This window comes from Lonchura striata, chromosome 15, assembly GCF_050655825.1.
Source record: "Lonchura striata isolate lonStrDom1 chromosome 15, ASM5065582v1, whole genome shotgun sequence".
Taxonomy (NCBI): Eukaryota; Metazoa; Chordata; class Aves; order Passeriformes; family Estrildidae; genus Lonchura; species Lonchura striata.
In genome coordinates, this window is record NC_140717.1 from 9,653,328 (window position 1) to 9,675,283 (window position 21,956).

Here is a 21,956-nt window from a genome sequence, read left to right on the forward strand (position 1 = left end):
TCCCTTCTGTTCCTGAATGCATCATTCCAGGGAAACAATCCCTGCCAGAACTCTCATGGAACAACGCATCTCTGCAGTTGTTCATGCATAACCTTCCAGATGGAGGAAAAAATCAGCTTTAAATCAAAAATGCAAAGGGGATTGTTTTATTAGAGTCCAAATGCTCTTGGCTTCACTATGTAGGTATTTTAGAACCTATCTCAAAATTCATTCAAGTCATGAGGTTTTTAACAGGAAGGCCCTTTATTTAAGATGTGCAAGATAAAATCTCACAGAATTCTCCCTGACAATTTTCAACACGTTTCTACAGCACAAATGCAAATCAAGTTTCAGAAGACTTGCACCAATGTACATCCCTGCTGAAGCCCACAACCAATTTACACACCATATAAAGCAAATTAAAAAAAAAAAAAAATCATTGCTTACCATAAGGCATGAAAGTTTACAATGGAAGAATAATACTGAAATTACAAGAAATCAAGAAAGTAGCCCAAAGCCAAATAAAATTGCCTGTCCTCTTGTATAAAATTTACTTTTTAACACTTAAAGGAAAAGTTAAAAACAGTCACCATGGGGTGGTTCAGCAGCTAAATGGATTGCATTTCAATTCCACCTGTACCTGTTCTGTAAGGATATATTTCTGGCTTACTAAGGAGCAGGTACTGTAACATTTTTTTAAGATCATGCTTTATATTTTTTGTTTAATTATTTTCACCATCCAAGATTCCTTTATCTATTTGGAAAGGCCTTTAATGAATCTAAATAAAAGGAGAAAAATTGTCTAATATTTATGTCTTGTCAATTCTATAGAGATGTTGCTATAAGAAATGTAAATCAGGAGATTGGGTCCTAAAGTTTTATTCACTGTAATTTTAATAGACTGTGCCAATCTTGTTCCATCTTGCTAGACATGTCTCCACAAACACTGAATGAATATTAAGAAGGCCTACCATGACTCTTGCTATGCAATTATAGATTAAATTCTAAACTTGCAATCTCCGTGTTGGATCCATATGGGGAAATTTGGTATGGCATCTGGGAATATGCCAGCAAAGATATGCCAGAGGAGCTGCATCACACAATTGACCAGAAAACAAACAGTGTCAGCTGGACCTCAAAAATCAGAAGTTACATATTTGTTTTCAATACTAATGTGTGCAAAGAGGTACAGCTCCATTGATAGGTGTACATTAGCATGTTTCCACATGCATATTCCAAATACAGATTATCAGTCCTTTGAGTCCAGAAGAGCATCCAGGGTTTGAATACTAATGCATTTCAGATGAAGCAGGCTTTCTCCAAGCCATGAAGCAGAAAGCAGGGCAGCACACAATGATGTATCACACAGAATTCTAAGGCCAACCTTAGCCAGGCAACTCAATGAAATTCCACTTCAGAGAGGTTAAGAATTTTGCAAACATTCCGTAGACATCCTACCAAAAAAAAAAATCTTCCCGTTTCAGTAATCAGTATTTCTGATGCCCCCTAAATTATAATTTATTAAATCCATGCATATTGTACATAACAATCCAATGCACTTTTTTATATCTATTCAACACTACCATGGTGTGGATAATAATGAAGGCAAAATTAGGACTCAGCAGCAATTCTGGAAAAATTGTATGATCATTAACTAACGATAATCATGTAGAGGTAAACTCTCAGGCACACAACAAAGAGTCATCAGACTTAGTTCGTAAACCATATCATGCAGAGACAATAGTAAAACTTCCCATTCTAGATAAACAGACTTGGCATCAGATAAACCAGATTAAAAAAATTTCCAAGAGTCACAGATGAAAAATCCCTAATTAACATCTACATATAATGTACACTATATAGAGGGGAAATTCCTTTCTAAAATTATTTAGTTCAGATTTGTTTGTGCTGCAAATGCTTATAAAACAAAATGCTTACTTTGGGTAATTTGAGTATTTGGGTCACAACTTGTGCTTCCCATATGTGACAGAGACTCTTATATGCTCAAGTCCTAATTTAATAAACTTAACTACAGACAATGTTTTTTAAAAATAGCTTACTCCCAAGAAATATTAAGCATATTAAGTAAGAGTTTGATTAATATACAGTAATCCATCAATTAAGAATAATTCATCACTCTTGATCATTCCAGAAAATACGGCAGAAACCCAAAATAAGCAGCCATAAATCCACAAGCAATGAATTAGGGAAAGAAAATTAATTACAAGGAAAAAAAATGTTCCTAACAGCTTAAAAACACCCATTCTGGATGGCTGAGGTCTGAAATCTGTCAGCCTGGAACATATTTCAAATCAAGTTAACTCAATTTTGTATACTGCAAGCAAAACTGACCATTTAAATCACACAACTACACTTCTGGAAATTACTATTTAGCATTAATTTCTGAAAAGGCATTTATTTTCAATGTTTAAGAAATCTTCTTTGGGCAACCATGGACCAGAAGCTTTTATGCCAAGTTCACTTGTAGTAGCATCTTCACAGAAGGGCTTAAAACAATTTTTTTTTGACAGTTACTGCATAGCAAACATAGCACATTTTGAAATGTTCACCTTTGTAGAAAATAACCCTTTTCTTAAATTACATTGGTGAAAATGCCACTAATAATAATTAACTTTTAATAAAAAGTCGAGAACTAATACACAGTTTTGAAAACTATATATATCCAGACGATGCTTCCTCTCCAATACAGATTCCTTGTTTACATGACCATTAATACCTTCAAGGATTCATCCTGCAACACCCCCTGCCTTGTGAGAAGGCACTCAGTTTGCTGAAATCTACTTCCACAGACAACATAATAAAACACACTGGAGGATATAATCAAAACTGTTCTAACCAATAACCAGATAACCAATTTTTGTGGTGCAAAGACTTCCATAGCTGTAGGTATTAAAAAACCCAATGTGCTGGCACAACAGAAATGGTTACAACTTCTTTCTTCTACTTAGGAAATACCTTTTTTTTCCATAAACAAGCAGTACAATAGTTACTTAGTTTTCATGTAACTCTAACTAAAGCAGACTATTCTAAGTGGTTTTTGAAAGAAAAGTCTTCTCATTCAGACAGTATAATGTTACTCCCACTGAAAGCCACAGAAATGCTACTGCTGAACTCAGTGGGAGTAATAGCAGTTCCAAATGGCTCCAACTTTCCAGATTTTCCACCACAATGTCTATTGCACAGAAATGCAATTCAATCTCATCATTAAAAGCCACAAACCAATAACCAATCAAAATAAACCTAAAATTGCTTTATAAGTTAGCAGTCTCAGTCAATGAGTTGCACTTGTAAAGAAAATGACTAGCATTCTTTAGGGTTGACAAGCAATAAATTGAAAGCACCATCATTCTGAAAATGTATGGCTCTCCTGATTAAGGGTGACATGCTCTTTAAAAGGAATACAGAGAATACCTCACTTCTGAAACAAGGAATCAGTCTTAGACTTGAACTCTGTAAAAAAGACCTTTGGTAATGATAGGACAATTAGTATTGTTTGAATCTTGAGAGTACAAAAAGTAGGAAGATTTTCAAAGCTGTACATTTCTTACCTTCACAAATATACTGCAGAATAAAAATAGATACATGTTTGTCATGTCACTACAAACAGCATTTCATTTGATTGCTTTATACCTTTTTATCTAATAATGAACAGTATTAGTAGTGAACAAAAGTAGTGAAGCTGTTTGGTGAAAGACAAAACCTTCTGTTCCTATTACTTTATTCCCTTTCACCCCACAGTAGTTTTCTTTTGCTCTAAATAGATCGCTGAAATATGAATTTCACCTCAGGCTGACTATTACAGTGAAAAATCCCCTAAGAAATCTCACACCTCTTCTATACTGCTTAGGATACTCAGAAGCAGCAGTTCTCAGTTCTGCTTGTACTATGTAAACTGTATTCCCATCTTCTACCCAAAAATGTACTTTCCCTTAAACAAATTTCAAAGGAGACTAATAAAAAGAAAGGAAAGCTTTTAGAAGTTTGAATTATTCAATTATTTTCACTCATTTAGCAAGTACAGCATCTTCTGGTTTTAGTTATTTAAGAGATCAGGGGTTTTTTAAATTATATTCCTTTATATCAATGTCAATGATTTTTCCTTGTCTAAGGAAGCTTCTGCCTGGTTAAGTCTCAGGAATAACTTCTAAGATAAGTGAAAGTCATACAAATTAATAAATTGCTTGCTCTTTGCTTACAATGACTGAGCTGCTCTGCCACAAATCTGTCTCTTACACTAGGGAGGCTCTGGGGCAGCAAGGCCCACACCCCACCATGCCTGGAGGTAACCACGGAGTTCAGAACTGTGCAACATCCCCCTGCCACAGATTTCTGCACAGAGAGCTCTGGGAACAATCCCTAATGAAATCTGTCTGTACAGCTGGACACAAAACTGAGGGGCTGAGAAGGGGCAGTCAGGAGGCGGCAAGTCAGTTCACCTTCTGTCTAAAAGCCAGGCAGCAGCAAAACAAAACATCTTGACAAGGCCCATTTACAAAGTTTTGGAAGATTTATTATTAGCTACATTATATGCAGTTGATTATTCTATATTTTGATTATAACAAACATTTGTTTTTGTTTGGTGATTTGGTATTCCAAGCAGGCTAACTCAAATGCTTGAATATTTTAGCCATACTCAGTTCAGAAGTCCTTCTGTTTGAGAGAAAGGTCACTACAAGCTATTACTACAAAAAGAATTTAGCCTTTTATCGCTTTACAAATGTCTACTGTGAGACTGCTACTTTTTTAATCTTTCTATTTACTGTCCCAGACAATTTTGCTTTCTAGATTTCATACACAGAAACACATGAAATAATGAAAGAAATAGAAATCTATGTAAAAAAATTTGCCAACTCTTACCACCGTTTCAGGCGACTTGTTAGGCCCCTCCCCTTGTTCATAAAGCACAACTCAGTTACGGATACCCCTGGAAAACAGAAGAGGCAGATCAAACTCTGAATAAAGTCTCTAACTCTTGACCTGAGGAATGAAACAACTTCCTATACAGTTCACAGCCCAAACACCTGCCAATACTGTACTGTGATCCCTAGCTCAAAACAGCTGAAGTCAAGGCTTTCATCAGTCTCTAGAGTTCCTGCTTCCCAAAATCAAAGTTCAGTGCTGAAATGTCTATTTGGTTTGATTGCTCTAGTATGTGGCAAAGTTTCCACTGACAGCTTTGGGTCATAAAATGCAAAAATCATTTGTGATTGGAATATGTAAACCAATCAATTGATCAATACATGCCCAAGTGTAGCTACAGCACTACAATGCCAAAGCACCACTGGCCATTGACCCTTCTACTGCTGGCTACACTGGATTTCTAGGACAGTCCCTCTGACACAGAGGGATTTACAGCAGTAATTTAAGTAATGAATCTCACATATAATTAGGGGTTATTTTGCTGACGGTGTGGGGGGGTTACTGCTCTGGATGAAGATGCTCACCCACAAGGCCTCACCTGAACACACTAATATCAGACAAAACACTGATTGACAAAGGATGTATGTGAACTCACTGGGAAAACCAGCTTCTTACATCTGAGAAACTGATTTTTAAATGATCTAAAAAATAAATTTTATCTGCAGACTGTTTTTATGAAGGAAGACTTAAGGGTTTGTCCCCCAATTCTTTTAAGCAATTCAGCATTTAGCTGCCTCCCAAAATCTTTATCTTCTCCTCAGGTGTCATCACCTTCCACGGTAAATTTTATTTTTCATTACATAATTTACAACTTGTAAGATAACACTATGTCTTGATACAGTAATTCCAGGACCTTCAGGATGACACAATAAAAATCTAGCTAATTACTAACAGGATGCTTTATTTATCTTCAACTCTGATAAGTAGATGCTTTTAAGTGCTGCAGAACAAAGGAGAAACCACATCACAAACACAAAACACACAAGCAAGCAGAGCACGTACATGGAAATTCAGTTTGTCACAAAATAAAATTCATTAAAAGGGTCACGCTGTTCCAGAAACAGCACTGAGGGAGATGGTTTAATGATAAAAAACATGCTGAATCAGTGCAAATCCAACCTCAGGCAAGAATTTTCCTCAAAAGTTTCACTTCTAAAAACCTTTTTCCAAGAAAAAAATGAACACACAATTTCCTCTAAACAAAACAAACAAACAAAACCAAAAGAAAACCAGTTATAGTAATAATCAGAAATAATATTAAACAGGTATCAGTAGGGTAACACTACATATTAAAAAAAAATTCCACTAATAGCTCGATAAGATTTTACATCAGTAGGGTAATAATACATATTAAAATATGCCACTAATATCTCAATACAATTTTAAAACTTAGCAACAAATCCTAAACTGTACTTCTAAAATTATTTTTAATTGAATACGTCTACCTTGTATAAACCATTTAAAAAGCTTCTACTCTCAAAACAAGTGGAAAATTATGGTCTGTTTAAAAAAAAGTAAATAATCAGCGAATTTCTTGATGATGATGTAAGTAAAACAAAAGTTGACAGTAAGCTGATTTAATGTAAATTTTCAATAAATCAAGGTATCACTTGACGTAAAAATCTGGATACCCTGCTACTACACATGGTTCTAAGAAGATTTCAGGAATAAATTATAATTATCCATAATGCACATTTATGTATAACTTTTTATATTTTATTAGCAAATTTGTTAAAAAAGTGTTTGACGTTCTCATAATTTACATTTGATTAAAAATTCATCTCTTTTCAGCATCTGAAGATGTTAATGGGAAGAGAAATTCAAGTGTACTGTAAAAACTTTTGATAAGAACAATCACCTAATATTAAAACAGATCCCTAACTTTTTGCAATGTCAATTCTTAAAATTGCAAAGGGTGTGGATTCAGTGTGATTTTGGATATCTCTCTACACAGCTCAGTAAAACATTTGTTAAATCAAGCAGCAGAGCAAGAGAACAAGCTTTCCAGCCTTCACTAGTACCCTTGTTTAAAAAGTTTAGTCTGCCAAACTCCAGGTCCCGCAAGGTCTGAATTTCTCAGGAACCAAGCCAATCTTGAAACTGCTGTAGTAGTACAAGTGGAGCTGTATTTTGAGCTCAAATCAGTATCGTGGCTTAACACACAACAGTAAGCAGAGAAGAAATTATGGAAGTAGAGTCTGTCATGAGCCTGAACAAGCTTCACTCTGCCAGACGGGAACTAACGAGTCTACACTGTGACTGCAGGAAGGAGTCTCGCAATAGTTACTTATAAATATTCAATAGACCCACCATGGCAGCAGCTCCAAACAGAGAGAAGGGTGAAGGTCTCTTAAAGAGCAGCTCGAAGCATAACACAGCCAATTCAGACTGGAACCTTATGCTGAACCAATGCCAGCTGACAAGGGCATCACCTTCTATTGATGCTGAAAATGATGACTTGGTTCAAAAATTGTTTCATTTTGCTGCCACAAATTTAATAGCTAAGGCTTTGTCCCCATGAGATGAGTAAAACATGCTCATTAGGTAACCTGCTTCCAAAGAGACAGGATTTTAAACAAAGGCTATGCACCTTTATTTTAATATTACAAATATGTCTTCAAGGTGCTTTAATGCAGACCAGTTGTTGAGGTGTAAACTGAGCACAGCTCTCCCAGTCCCACAATAGCCACAGGACATGTTCCCCACAGGAACACTGCTCTGATGAAAGTTACAGGTAACATGAAATATGTCCACAAAAGCACTGAGCAGACATACAGCTCAATACACCATCACAGCAATTTTGAGGCTCTTCAAAAATGTGCACAGATTAAAGCAAATAATTTTCACTTTGTTTGTCCAGTCTAGCTGGCAGGACAATTAAGAATTATTTTAGCAACTTCTTTGAGCTTGTCCAAATATTTACTGCACACAGTTTTCATCTTCCTAGTTACAGACATGCCAATGTCAGACAATATCTGTTACAATCAACTTGGATTTACTATTCCTACCAGTTGTCTTAAGTCTAACTAATAAAGAAATATTGAACAAAAAAGGGTCTGAGAGTATCCAAATGCCACTAAGATAAGCAGGCGGTTATTTCTTACTCTGAATGCAGTAACAAGAACTCCAGAGGCCAAAATGTTCCAGCTGAGCTAACTATGGCTTCCTGCTGCTGTTACCAACATGGTACTGTAGAAAAGTAATTGCAAATATTACTCACAAAGTAGAAAATAGAAGCAAACAAGATAATGGAAGAAACATGTATCTCCTGGCAAAAACAAAAACTCATTAGGAGATTATGTTCAATGTAAGTCAATATGCTTTGAAGCCAGCTGTAAAAAGTTACACTGGAAGCATTAAATTTGAATAAACCTCTTAAAATTCTTTATGGCACTAATGGCAGAAGTTTGACCTTAAATGTTAATTTAAATAGATACAACCAAGTTGGTTAAAATCACAAATTGCGGTCTCATAAATGCAGCTGCTAATGGTGCCCTCAGACCTGCAGCCACATCCCAGCCTCACTCACCTCTGTCCATCCACCTCCCCCTTCACAGCCAGCACTGGAAAAGGGAGATTTGACTGATGCCTTATCCCCACTGGTGAGAAACATAAAGGGATATTGTCCTGCAACCCTGGAACTACCTTCTGGTTCCTGCACAGTAAACAGAACAGCTGAGACTGGAAATACCCTTGGATAGCACCTGGCAACTCTCCTACTCAAAGCATAGTCAATTTGAGCAAGTTGCTCAGGATCTTTTCCACTCAGGTGTAGAAAATCTCCAGAAACATGATCTCTACCATCTCTGGCCAACTTGCTCCAGCATTCAGTTCACACTTAACAGCAAATTTTTCTTCAGTTTTGATTGAATAAGACTCCTCCACTTTGTACCTGTCAGCATACGATGCTGTGCTGCCTGCTGTAATATTCTTGATAAGCACAAGCTGCTTAAATCAATGAGCTCCAAAAATGACAATGAGATGTATAACCATAAAATTTATTGACCATGCCTGCATGCATTAGTAATCACAGGATGGCCTCTGGGTCCAATAATGCAGAGAGTTGGATTCCTTCATCTTCCAATGACTGCTCTAAATTCCCCAGTCACACAAGGACACACAAAACAAGTATACATTTTTTTTAGTCCTAGATATTACGCCTACTTTAAACCAGCTGGATTTTGTCTTGTACATTCTTGGTAAGTTTCTCTCCATTTCATAGCATGCAATTTCATAGCATCAAAGCTTCTCAGTTTCTCAGATAATCTACTATTAATACTCCTTGCCTCAAAAAATATGTTCCAAAACCACTTATTCTGAGGGGGATCTGTGAGGAACCTGTATGAACTCAATGCTCTTGAGATTTCTATCAGAAATCAGTCACTTGATTTCATGTGAAATGACAAGCATGCACAAGCATATTTTTCATTATCTATTACAGAAGTCTCAAGTGACATTTGCTGTAAGAAGGACAACGTTAACAGCCAGTGAAATGTGAAAGGTTTCCCAAGGAGAAGTCAATTCTGTTCATGCTTCCACCCTTAAAGCACTTAGGTATTCAGGTGTACTCAGTCAAACCACACCTGAGAGAAGAAAAGGGAAATAAATATCAGGTGTTAATCACTAATACTAAAACTGTGGTACTGTTGCATTTGTGCATAATGTCTTTCTCATTTTATATTGTCTAGAAGAAAATGCCTTGGGAGATTTTTTCCCCAATAGAATTTTCCAACTTGCTGTAAATGTTTTATATCAGTGCAGCTACTGATGTATCTTATTTTAGAGTACAAGATTGATAATTAAGTCAGCCTATTTCAGGGTCTTCCCCCTCCCCCAGCTTCTGTATTACAGCTATTTTCATTCTGGACACTCCACACTGTGCACCTGTAATCTTTATCTACATTGTATTAGTAGGATCCTCCTAATTAGATTTAATTTCTTCAAGTGAGGAAAAAAGTGACATGCTAAGCCTGTCAGTTCTTTGAAGAATGTCCTAGAAGGTCAAATGGTGTGTATGTAAGGGATTTGTGAGCCATTTGACACAAGGAAGGTAAGGTTGGTCAACATTTCAGATGCTTTCAGTAATGAAAAGCAAAGTAACTGGTATTGATTCCATCCACATCAATCTAAAAATGGTAAACAAAATAATTATATCCTCTGTATAGCAGTCACATGGGTACATGCAGATAACAGATTACAGACAGAAAATGGCTCATTTAAATTAGACACTATGTGAAATTCTCGTTTTCTTAGTTGAACTACTATGTAAACATTTAAAGCTTCTCAAATCACTACATGCCTTATCCCTGCGTACTTAACCAAAATCAGAAGCTGTCAGATCAGTACTTTTCCTACACAATACAGCTCCACAGTTTGTCTATTTCTGAAACAACAGAAATACCTGTATTGCTGTTTTTCACACTTTTACAGTTCTAAAATATGTTGGTTTAGCACATCAAAGAAAAAAAAATTAAATGTTAAAATATCCCTCTCTCCTGTGTGAGACCAGCTGCTTTCACCATAGACTTCAACCTCTTTTCACAAAAAATTGTTGTGTTTATCCTGTAATTCTTATTAGTCTTTCCCTATTTTCGTGGCACCATGACAAACTATACCCCGCATTACTTTAACTAATCGAGGCCTAAAAAGCTTCCATCTCAGGCCTTGTTTTCTGCATCACTGGTGGAATCACACAGTTCAATCCCATATACACCAAAACCCCTGCCCGACAGCCTCCTCTTCCCAACTGCATTACTGCGACAGACACATCTGCATTTGGCACTTGTTAAGTTCTTTCACTACCAGAATCAATAGCAAATTTCTCTGGCTAAACACTGCATCTTCAACACGCAGCTGTATTTACTCATTATTGCACAGGTAGCAAGCCTGTAGTACAAAAAACCAAAATCTATAATAAGCCAATACATAGTCTTATTTATGCTTAAAATGTCTATTGCCAATTACAGGACTTCTCTTAGATCAATTATGTGTTTTCTAAAGGTAATACTACATAAAAAGGCTACTGCATTTTAACCTGAGTCACCATAGTTCCTAAAATAGTGATACATAAAATGATGTAAAAAATGACAGAATCTATACCTTAGATTTCCATAAAAAGGAGATTTCTCTGCATTGCTCCCCTGCCTTGGTTGTATCTTTAATGAATTTCAGAACATTTAACTTGTGAAACTTTAAAGATCTCCCTAATCCCTCGTGGCATGGAGAATGACCTTCTACTTCTTTCTACATTCAGATGCGTAACGCAAAGCAAATTTTTCATTTAGGATATATAAATGGTTAATCCAGAAGAAAAGGAGCAAATACAAGGTCAAAACAATATGAGAAAGTAAAACACCTTGTAGGGCAGAGCTTAAGACACTGACAGCTCTCTTGGCCAATGTTAAGGTTACCAACATCACACTCCTACAGAGAGGGAAATGAGAAGAATTTGCTAAATATAGCTATAAGTGGCTGGAAGCATGCCTATCCTTATTTGTGCATTCATCTGTTTAATTGTGGGCAATATAGTCCACTAGACAGCCTGAAGCAAGTGTGGATGTTCAATATTCTCTAAATTATACAACCTTAACTGGAAATTGGACTTAATTACACAGTTTACATCAGTATAAATGGAAACTCTGTATTTTGAAACTCCCCACAGCTATGTACCTCAATTATATTCTCAGGTTTTGGGGATCTACTAAATGCCTTCAAAACTGCACAGTTTTAAACAAGGATGATGAGAAAGGCCATGGAATTCTTGTGTTCATTGTATGACTGTGTCTTTCAAATCCAAATGTATACAAATACTCACATATGCTGACAGCAAAAATCAAGTTTTATGCTCAGAGCTTCTTTAAGTTTGGGAGTAGTCTATGGAAACTGACAGTTTATGTTAAACTGATCTGTAAGTGCATTTTTAAAATAGTTGCAATATTTTAAATTTACATGTCAATACATCTCGCCAAATTAATCCATCTGTATTTGAAAATAAAGCTGTAATAATCACACAAACCTGAAAGAAACAAGTCAAGAAAGTTTATACACCTGTAATCTAAGCTTTCGGAAGGATTCCTAAACCTTTGGTTTCAGTGACAATATTGTAAAGAAATATAATGGAATTAAACAGGCACTAGGTGCCTAATTCCCTTTAAGAATTTGGGCCTAAATCCCTAACAGATCACTGAAAGTCTCAGCCAAATCAATTTATTTATATATGTAACTGAGATTCTCTCATGTTCCTTTTATATATATAACAAGCTTCAGTTCTGTTTAACATTAGTTCTTCAGAACCTTAAATATTAATGTTCCTAAAAATCAGAGTTATCATACTGTTTCTCTACTTCTGAAACAGTGGAAAGTGGCTTGCGGGATCATAAATGAAATGAGGTGGTTGTTTCCTTGTCTAGATAGATGAGCATGGGTTGGGATTCAGAAACCCCACCATCAGCATAGCAAGTAGTCTGTAAAAGCTGAAGACTGTTTATCACCTGCAGGAACATAGCACAATGAAACATAGGAAAAAGAAATGTGGGAATCTACAGAGGTTTCAAACTTATAGATTGTGCAATTCAATAACCTCCCATAGTCACACCACATTAAAAACAGCACCTTACCCTGCAGCTCTAAAATACTGCTTAAGGAGAGGGAACACGGTTTTGACTTCCATTATCCTCCACCCTGCAGGAAGGAAGTGCCTCGGTCCTGAATCAGAACCCACAGGAATTTAGCAAGTGCTATTTCTGCTTGTAGTAAAATCTTCAATATGTAATTTACATCTTGATATGTCATCATTTCGTGGTATTTAACTTAGTAACAGCTTCTCTAAAGTAGAGATTTTATTACATAAATTATGGAAGTAGCAGACTGGGTGTAGTGGAGACAGCATAAATTTCTGAATCAATACAAAATATGTCCCCGGTAGTAGTTGTTATTCTATGCAGGTATGTTATTGATTACAGTCATAATGGTCTCACTTTAGCTGTCATCAATAACTCACTACTTGTATTGTCACACTGAATTAAAAAAGAACCGGTCTAAAAATATGAGAAGCTATACTCGCATGGCATGACCCAGCCTGTGGTACAAAGAAGCAAAACACTGCCAGTTTAAGTTTTTAGTGTTTGAGACTTCACCTGAAATTAGTTGATAAAATAAATTCAAATGTGATCCTTATTCCAGACAAAAGAGCATGTGTCTTAAACGTTCCAAAAAACTTTCACATTTATGGATCCTGCATACACTAACAGTTTTCAATATCTTGGGACCATTAGACTACAGGTACTGTTATGCAAAACTGAATCAAAGTCTTATGAGTGGTTATTGACATTCTACTGATGAACATGATTGAAGCTTCCTTGCATCAGATTATGAATTGGAAGGAATGCTAAATTATTTCAGCTTTTTTAATTCCTACTTTAGGAAAATAGTCTCCATAAAATACCCATATTTGCTACTCAGCAGAGAGATGGTCATAAAGTGCCAATTAGAAGACTTAATTCAACCTCACAGACCAGATCAGCCTCCAGAGAAATCTGTCTGTATCCACTGTTTTAATCCACAGCCAGAAGTAGCAGCCCTCTCTAAATCAGGTATCTAATCAACATGCCTGAAGTTATTGTGGCTACCCCAACTTAAGTGATCTCACACCTGAGATTCTCCTTCCCCAAGCCAGTTGGCACTTTATGAACCATATTTTAAGTCACACTGCAATCTGCATTCCTCTAGGCAATCTCTTCAAGCTTTACTACTTTGCATACTGTTAAAAAAGTTAGTTTTCCCCTTTAAAACCTGCAAAAATTAGACTATCAAATTTCATTATATACATCCAGCTCTCATCAAGCTGTGAATCCAGTAGCCATGGACACTGTTGATAGTGAATCACAACACACTTTCCCACCAACAGGATAATCTAGTAAAAAGGTCTGTGCCATCACTTCTATCACTAGTCTGAATAGCAGTTACTTAAAATTTTATCACTACATAACCCAAATTAAACAGAGAACATTTATTGTAATAAGAAGGTCCCATGGACATATTCTAACTCATGGGTAGAATTTCCACCACCAGTGCAGATGAAGAGGCAGTTAAATTACTGGAAATAGTAGGTCTAGTTTCACTGACTTTACATTGCAATGAATGTAGATCAGTTAATAAAATACTTTTTCATACAGGAACAAGTTAGGGCAACATTTTTCTGTACAAAAAACCCCCATGATCATTCCTTTTATGAGAGCAGAAATAAGAAGGGAAGGTTAGCTAAGCTTAGAGTAGAACAAAGGCATTTGTAATATACAAAGCCCAGCTCCTGTGAAACTACTGCTCAGCACCTCAATCATTCAATATCACTGCACCTGTAAGAATTTTTACACAGATTACTTCATCAGGTAATTCCAGCTATACCCAACCAGAATGCAGATCTTGGTACCAATCCCCTGAAAAGTCCACTCTCAAGGATAACAGTCCAAGGGAAGCACTGATGCCTAATTCTAGACTCCAAATTACTAGGTTCTGAAAGAAATAAGGAAAATAATAAATATTGAGTTTACTGTAATGACAAAATGTCAGAACTTACCCCAAACTGATTTACTCACTTCTTCCTTCTCACTTGCTTGCAATGTTTAAGCTGTAATTCAGTATTGTATTTCAGAAGACAGAAAACGCTTAAATGCTTTACAACTCTTAAATAAACCATAAACAGCTAAACAGTACCTGTTCTGGAGGACAAAGGCCTGTTGCTAAGACACTAGACTTCAAGTTTGCAATGGCTTATGAGAGCAGTAACAAGGCAAACAAATAATAAAAATGAAATTGTCAGAGATACCTTGACAGCATCCTTTTAATTTTCAGCCAACATTAGATGTCATGTAAGCACTGAAGCAGCAAAGAGGTGATACTGCTTAGATAGCAAAATCTCAATTCCTCCCTGACCTACAAATCAAAAGCCAATAGATTAGTGGTACACTGGTGTATATCTGCACAGTATCTCATGGAAACCCTGTCGCAGCTTCTGAAACAAAATGCATGTGCTCTGAGATGCAGAAAAAGCATAACTATAAATAACATCAACTGAAGCATGCACAGAAGATTTTGACAACCCAGTCAAGGACCTTATGGAACAAAAATCCCAAATTGTCTAAGAAAGCCATCATATCTGAAGAGGTGAAGCATACTGCATGTAGCTCAGGAACAGAAAGGTCTTCCCAGTGCAATGTAAACTGGAGAGTGAGACAGAGGCACAACCCTGCCCATATGCTCTCAATGGATCTCAGTACCTTGTAATACTGCCAGCAGCAGCATCACCACTATGCAAGTGGTGGATGAGAACTACCTTCTTGGACCACTTAGTCTGGAATTTGTGATATAAATACTACAATTTTACTCTTTCTAAATATACAGTCAAAATATATATTTTACTATAGTAAAAAAAATCACTCAACTTATGGTAATTAACATCAGTTGATTATATAGAGCATTAATACTTGCAGAATCAAGTCTTTCACAGAGATGTTGATCTAGATGGAACAAAACCCATGTAACTATGAAGTAAAACATATAAAAATGTATATACATATATATATATATATATACATACATACAAAGCCAGTGCCATTTTTTACAGAATTGGATAAAGTAACCTGTTAAAAAAAATGAAGCCAGTCACTTCAAGGGTATAATGCTGCCTTAGTTAAGAGCCATTATTTTCAGAAAGACACATTCATTCCAACAGTGGTAAGCTCCCAGTAATGACAACACTGTAAGAAAATATATGTTCTTTGTAGGAACATATATTTCTATGTAACTAGAGTAACTACACATGAGCTTCATTAACTAAATCAAGGCATTCTCTACAAAAGGTTAAAATATTTCAAAATGCCACCCATATATACATTCCTACTGGGTATCTTCCACATTTTTTAATCCATAAGATTAACTGATATTCCAAGGAAAGCATTTATTTTGGTGGGTCAAAATGTCAGACTACCCTGAAACAGTGGCAATCAATGAGTTTCATCAGTACTCCAAGTATTATTTTGTTTGATCACTGTAAATAAACTAATGAGTAATAGATGCTGTCTACTTCCTATTAAATGATTACCCATTTACAGACAACACACCAAATGCTAGTTGAAATTGTGAATGCCAGAGGGCTTTCAAAAGACTAGATTTTACTAAATTAAGCTATCTGTAATTAGAATGTTGACAAAACCAGTCACAATGGAGAAAAGGTAGACCTCTAGAACCTCAGCAGACTGCAGCAGAAGTTCCTTGTTTGTCCTTTTCACTCCTACCCTTGAATTTCACAGGCAATCCAAAACAAACTGGGAATCTACAAAATATTTGCACAGTAGTTTTTTGGGGTTGGCTTTGTTTTACACAAGTTAGCTGAAGGAAATAAAAGTCACTTCATTATCTAAGTTGATTGCTTCTTTTCTCAGACACTCAGGTGGTTACTGCCTTGCTTCAGCTCACAGGTAGACCACATCCTACCTGAAATTTAAGAAAATCTCCCTGTTCTTATTTTAATGCTTAAACACATGAAACCTCTAATGCCCTTCTGTGAAGAAAATATATTTTGTCAAGTTACATGTGTACTCTAGATGTCTTGCATATCGGAAAGAACTTTTTTCTACAAATAGGTGGATTTTAACCTTTAAAATCTTATTGCTAATTTCCAGAGATACACAGGAAGTCTGAATAAGGTACCTGCATGCAACACATGTGAAATTCCTTCCCTACTTATATTGGTGTAACCTAGAGTTGGCCTTTTCCTCTTTATTTTGTAAAGACAGACAAGAAATTGAAAAAATTTACCAAAGTGCTTTGAAGGTTAACTATGATGGCTATTAGGATGGCACCACACCTGACAGAATACTGTCATACTCTGGTTAAACTGGAAAGACACAAGCCAAATGTAAAATCATACTCAGCTGCTACAGCATTTGTTTACAATGTCTGTGTCAATGATTTATACTCACACAATAAAATATTAAGACCGACAAACTATAAACTTGGTAGCACAAGAATTCTAACAGGTTTTTCTTGCAGTGTATCAATTCTGACAGTACTCAAGATCCACCAAAAGCACTGCAGATATAATGTGTTGCATTACATAAAATCAAGTATAAAAGCTTAGTTTTATATAACTGTAATATGCATACAGATGGTCTTCAGGACAAGATATCTAAACTAAACTACAGTTTGTACAAAATTTGAAGTAGAAGCAAATGGCAGGAATTTTGCCATTTCTAGTACAGTGTCCTAACTCAAAATGGGAAACTCCCTCTATTTGTGGCTCTTGTTGGTTCTTCCAATATTAAAAACTTTCTAATACTGAAATCAACTGCAGAGATTTTGAATTTAATAGACAAAATTCAAAGAAGGGAACTATTTTTCATCTATTTTGGCCAAATAGTACATCAAAACTATAAATTGAAATTCAGTTATTTGACAGCAACTATGGCATAATAATAAAATAAAAAAGTCCACTTTATAAAAATCACCAATGTCAAATAAAATGCAAACTGTGATCTCTGAACAATGCACAAGGATGAACCACGCAGTCAAACTATTGTTCCTGCCTTCCAAATGCATTCCTTTAGCCAAGCAATGGAAGATAAACCCATTTGCCTAATGGAGCATATAATTTAAATATTTCAGAGAAGAACTGACAGAGATGCTGCTTAAAATAAATTTAAGAATCATCCATCCAAATACCTTGCAGGATGAAGACCCCAGCATAGTTCACAAGTTATTTTTTCTATACAAACTCCAAACTCTACAGCCCCTGCAGTTACTTTAGTTGCTGTGCATACCCTGTATTACAAACAAACCTTTTCCTTTTCTTCCATAGGAGATTTAATACGAGGCTGCATATTTTCTCTTTTGCAGTGCCTTGCTACACTTCTAAAATCACTAAAATTTCAGATTTTACTATTGCACCATGCAGTGCTACACAATTTTGTAAACAAAATATGTCTAAATTTATGGAGCCTTAAAGGACTACTGTATTCAGCAGATTGCAGTGCCTTATCCACAGGAAGTTACAATCAGGCAATGTCTATATTCTGTCATTTAGAAGCAGGATTTTTTAACATAAAGCATTTCCATTAATACAAATCAGGAGGGCTGTTTCCCGCCTCCCCCCGCAAAACTTGTATTTAGGGTTTAAGCTATTGGAACGATAACAGGTCTTCACTTGATAAAAAAAAAACAACTTAGAGTTATTTTTTTTAACATGCTATGAATCACGTTTTGCATTGTGACCTACCTAAAGGCACAACAGTACAGCGTAACAAGCAAAGTGCGTGTTTTAAGAATTCCCCCTTTCACACACGAACAAGTGCCTTCATGAAAAAAGGGAAAAAACACGAAAGACAGTCTTTACTATTTCATATTCACTAGAAGTGAACATTTCAAAGAGTTTTTCAACTTCTACAAACGTCAGATTTTAACCGTAGACCTCAATACTGCAGGGAAAGCGAAAATTAAAAAATAACCCCTAACTCTGGCTCTTAAGTGTGTAATGGATATCGCGTGTGTGAAAAAATAGGTTAATTTTGTTTGGTCTTTGCTACAAAGAGATTCATCTCCTATGCATACCACAAATAACCTGAGCAATGACTTCCCTCCATGACACGAGCTGCCCATCATATTGCAGGATTATTACAATGTTGGTTTGTTTAGGGCTTGCTTGTGTGTGTGGCTTGCGTATGTAATTCAGGCATTCGCATACATCAACTCCTCGTTGCGCATCTCACAATAAACTGATGAACGCTGTTAAACCTGAACCAGCAGCCTTTAGCAAACAAAGAAGTCTAGCACGGAATCGTGATGCAAAATCACCCCAAAACGTACTACACCGTGCAAGAACCTCACAGAAAATAGCCCGGCGACCTCATTCATTCCCCCCCAACCCAGCGATCTGCTCACCATCTCCGTCTTTATTTCTCTGTCCTCAGCTTATTTTCCTTGCTGCTAGTGGCTTCAAGGAGGTGGTGCACAAAAAAAAAAAAAAAAAAAAAAAAAAAAAAAAAAAAAGTTTAAAAAAAAATAAAAAGGGGCAACCCCCCCAGCTCTTCAATACAGCGCTGGGCAGGCGCTGGGCAGCATGTCAGCCCTTGTCTTCCTCTCCCGCCGCCCGCGCAGGAGCCGCTCCGCCGCGCCCGCCCCGCGGGTGCCCGTCCGTCCCCCGCGCGTTCCCCGGGAGAGCGCCCGGGCTGCACCAGCTCCTCCCGCCCGCTCACCCACCGAGGCCGCCGAGTAGTCGGAGCCGGGCTGATTTTCCCCTCCCACCTCCACATTCCTATTTACAAAGGGTATCCAAGACCATCTTTATCCAACGGGGGGTGGGGGAGGAAGGAGGGGGAGGTGGAAATACTCATTAACCCTTTTCTTGCATATACCTTTTCTGCTGTGATTTTTGGAGCACACAGGGGAATTCCCCTTTTCTACAGAGCACATGGGCTCGTTACCATCGGGCCCACGGGGTCCCAGCTCCCGCACTCCGGCTTGGCCGCTGACGGTGCTCCTGAAGTAAAAACGTCCAAGGGCACGGCTGGAAAACGCGCTCCCTCCCCAAACTACTGCTCGGAAAACAACCGGAGCGGCCCGCGGGGAAACGGGAGCGCACTGCCCGGCCAGCCCATGATGCCACCGCCCGCCCATCTCTCTATTTCTTTATTTATTTTTCCAAGCGGGGCACATTCCTCAACACTCGCACCTGGGAGCAGGAACGCGGGAGGCGTGAGGGGCCGCGCGCCCGCCGACCGCCGCGCGCCGCACGCGAACCAGCGCGCGCCTCCCGCGCCGCGAATTTTCCCATTGGGCGGCGCCGCTGCGATCGCGCCCGGCAACCGGAGCGCCATTGGCGCGGCCCCGCCCCGCCGCCGCGCGCTGCCGGCCGCGCCACGCGCCATTGGCCCGCCGACCTGTCCGTCACATGCGGCGGCCCCGCCCCCGGCGGGCGGCGGGAGGGGCGGCCCCCGCGGGGCGGGAGAGCGGCGCGCCGGCGGCGTGCGCTCCGCGGGAGCGGCGCGGACCGCGCGGTCACCGGGACGCGCCCCCGCCCCGCTGCGCGGCAGCACGGTTCCCGCGCTCGGCAGTGAGCGCCGCCCGGCACAGCTCTTCGCCCGGGGCGGCGGGCCCAGCTGGTGGCTGAAATGCTGTGGCAGAGGCCCGTCAGGTGCAGCCAGCCAGGTAATGCTGGCACGCGATCCGCAGGGATTTGTCTGACTTGACCTTCTCGCCGTTTGCAGTGGTCTGTGCGCTGCCGTCGTCGCCTCTCAGCTTAGCCTTCGGTAACCGGAATAGCTTGAGCTTCCTACGCCTCTATTTTATATCGTGGTTTAATTTATGTTCCTCCTTTTAATAATTTCCTGTGGTTTTCCTCCCTCCCTAACCGTGGGTGTCAGAAATGGTGCAGCAATGTCCCTGTGCTGTGGACAAAGACAGTGTCGCTCCCTGTTTCCCTTATATATTCTGTATTTTATACAGTAAATAGTTAGAGTAGTCCATTTTACCACAGTATTATCCTGAGAGGTCACACTGAAATAATAACAACTAAATTCTTTTTTGAGGTACTTTTTGCCATTCTAACCCCTTCTCTGCATTCTTTATTTCCAGATGTATTTCCTTACATTTTATGCTATTAAAAATGCAATTTACTGGACTGGGATGATTTATTGGACACATCAGATGATTTTTGTAGACAATTGTGACTTACCCACTAATTTATTAGGCTACAAAATTTCCTAATAAATATCTTGCATCATCTAGACAATTGGTGGAGGTATTAAACTAGATATGGGCAAGAACCCATCTCTAGAAAATTGTCAGGGTCCCTGATGTCTCCTCTTTAAAGCTGCTTTTTGAGACCTCTCAGGGAAAAGATATTTAATCTATCTAAAGTGTGCTTTATGCATTCGAAATAATGTGCATTCCAGGACTCAAAGAACAAACTCTTTAAACAAATGTCAGGACTAGTTCTCTTTTAGTCTTTGAAACCAACTCAGGACAATTCTACAAGCCCTTAATTAAGCTTCTGCTTGTATTTTAGCTTTTTCCAAGAGAGGTTCTGCCCTGACAGTACCACTCTCTTAAAGTGGATACAGAAGCAGAGCCTGCTTTGGGATCAGTCTATTTGAGTTTGACAAATAATGGGAGCTATACACTGATCCCCTAGGACAAGGTCTAGAAGGGGCAACAATAACCAAGCTAGTTTTGGCAGAACAAAAGGTAGACACAAGAATAAAAGGAAGAGTCAAAATGGCCACCAAATCCATTATTCACAAATTCTTGCAGTGGACTCTTTTTGTGCAGCCTCCTAAAAGGCTTTTTAAATGACTCTGAACTTATTCTTACTTCCCATATGTATTAAAAATAGAAAAAAATCCAGTAAAAAACAGAATTGAATTTTAAGCCTATGGACACTTTTTTCCTCCCACAGATGTGACTGCTGTTGAAGGTATGCAGATTACCATCTGTAGATTTTAAATGAGAATCAAGCATAGAAGCTAAATGATCTTTGGTTACAGTGATGAATCTATACTTCAAGACTCAGAGTGCCAGAAAGTACAATACATTATATTTAATGTGCATGCATTTAACCAATTTCAGTGTAACAGAGATTTGTATAATTTATCTATTTAGTCACCAGATAACTGCTTTAAATAACAACTCTGTACCTGAAAACATTAATACATTCTAGGTTTGTATGTCTCAAGGTAATAACTGCAATCTATTGTGTTTCAGAAGCAGTAGTACAAAGAATGATGATCATACACTCACCCAGTAATTTTCATCAGTAGATCTCAGGAGACCTTGCAAAGGTCAATGTGATCATCCTATTGTTGATGATGGAGAAGGAAAGCATTGAGGTGAACTTGCTCAATGTCATATGCCCGAGCAGTGCTAAACCTGACAATTGACTTCAGGTTTTCTGTATCCAGGATAAAAGGTTTTGCCTGACAAGCCACCTAACACATCTATATACCCCTGGGAATTCTTTTAATTACTGTTTCACATCTTGTGTGTAT

The 21,956-nt window shown here is 38.0% G+C and overlaps 2 protein-coding genes across 29 annotated transcripts in view; one reads left to right on the top strand and one right to left on the bottom strand.

Moving 5' to 3' along the window:
• The window catches only part of ARVCF (ARVCF delta catenin family member), a 249,299-nt gene extending 229,580 nt beyond the window's left edge, over positions 1-19,719 (bottom strand). For 7 of the 27 annotated variants that reach the window (XM_085592680.1, XM_085592679.1, XM_085592673.1 and 4 more), the window contains exons 1-2: positions 18,853-19,091; positions 4,858-4,924 (exon numbers count right to left, since the gene is read on the bottom strand). The gene's annotated coding sequence lies outside the window, so the exon portion shown is untranslated. Of the gene's footprint in view, positions 1-4,857; positions 4,925-18,852; positions 19,092-19,170; positions 19,242-19,325; positions 19,558-19,642 lie in introns of those variants that run through there. The other 20 variants (XM_085592689.1, XM_077787170.2, XM_085592688.1 and 17 more) reach the window with 11 other exon arrangements.
• Positions 19,720-19,900: 181 nt separating this feature from the next.
• Positions 19,901-21,956, top strand: part of TANGO2 (transport and golgi organization 2 homolog) — a 28,689-nt gene continuing 26,633 nt past the window's right edge. The window contains exon 1 of one of the 2 annotated variants that reach the window (XM_021544506.4): positions 19,901-20,118. The gene's annotated coding sequence lies outside the window, so the exon portion shown is untranslated. Of the gene's footprint in view, positions 20,220-21,956 lie in introns of both variants that reach the window. The other variant, XM_085592720.1, reaches the window with a different exon arrangement.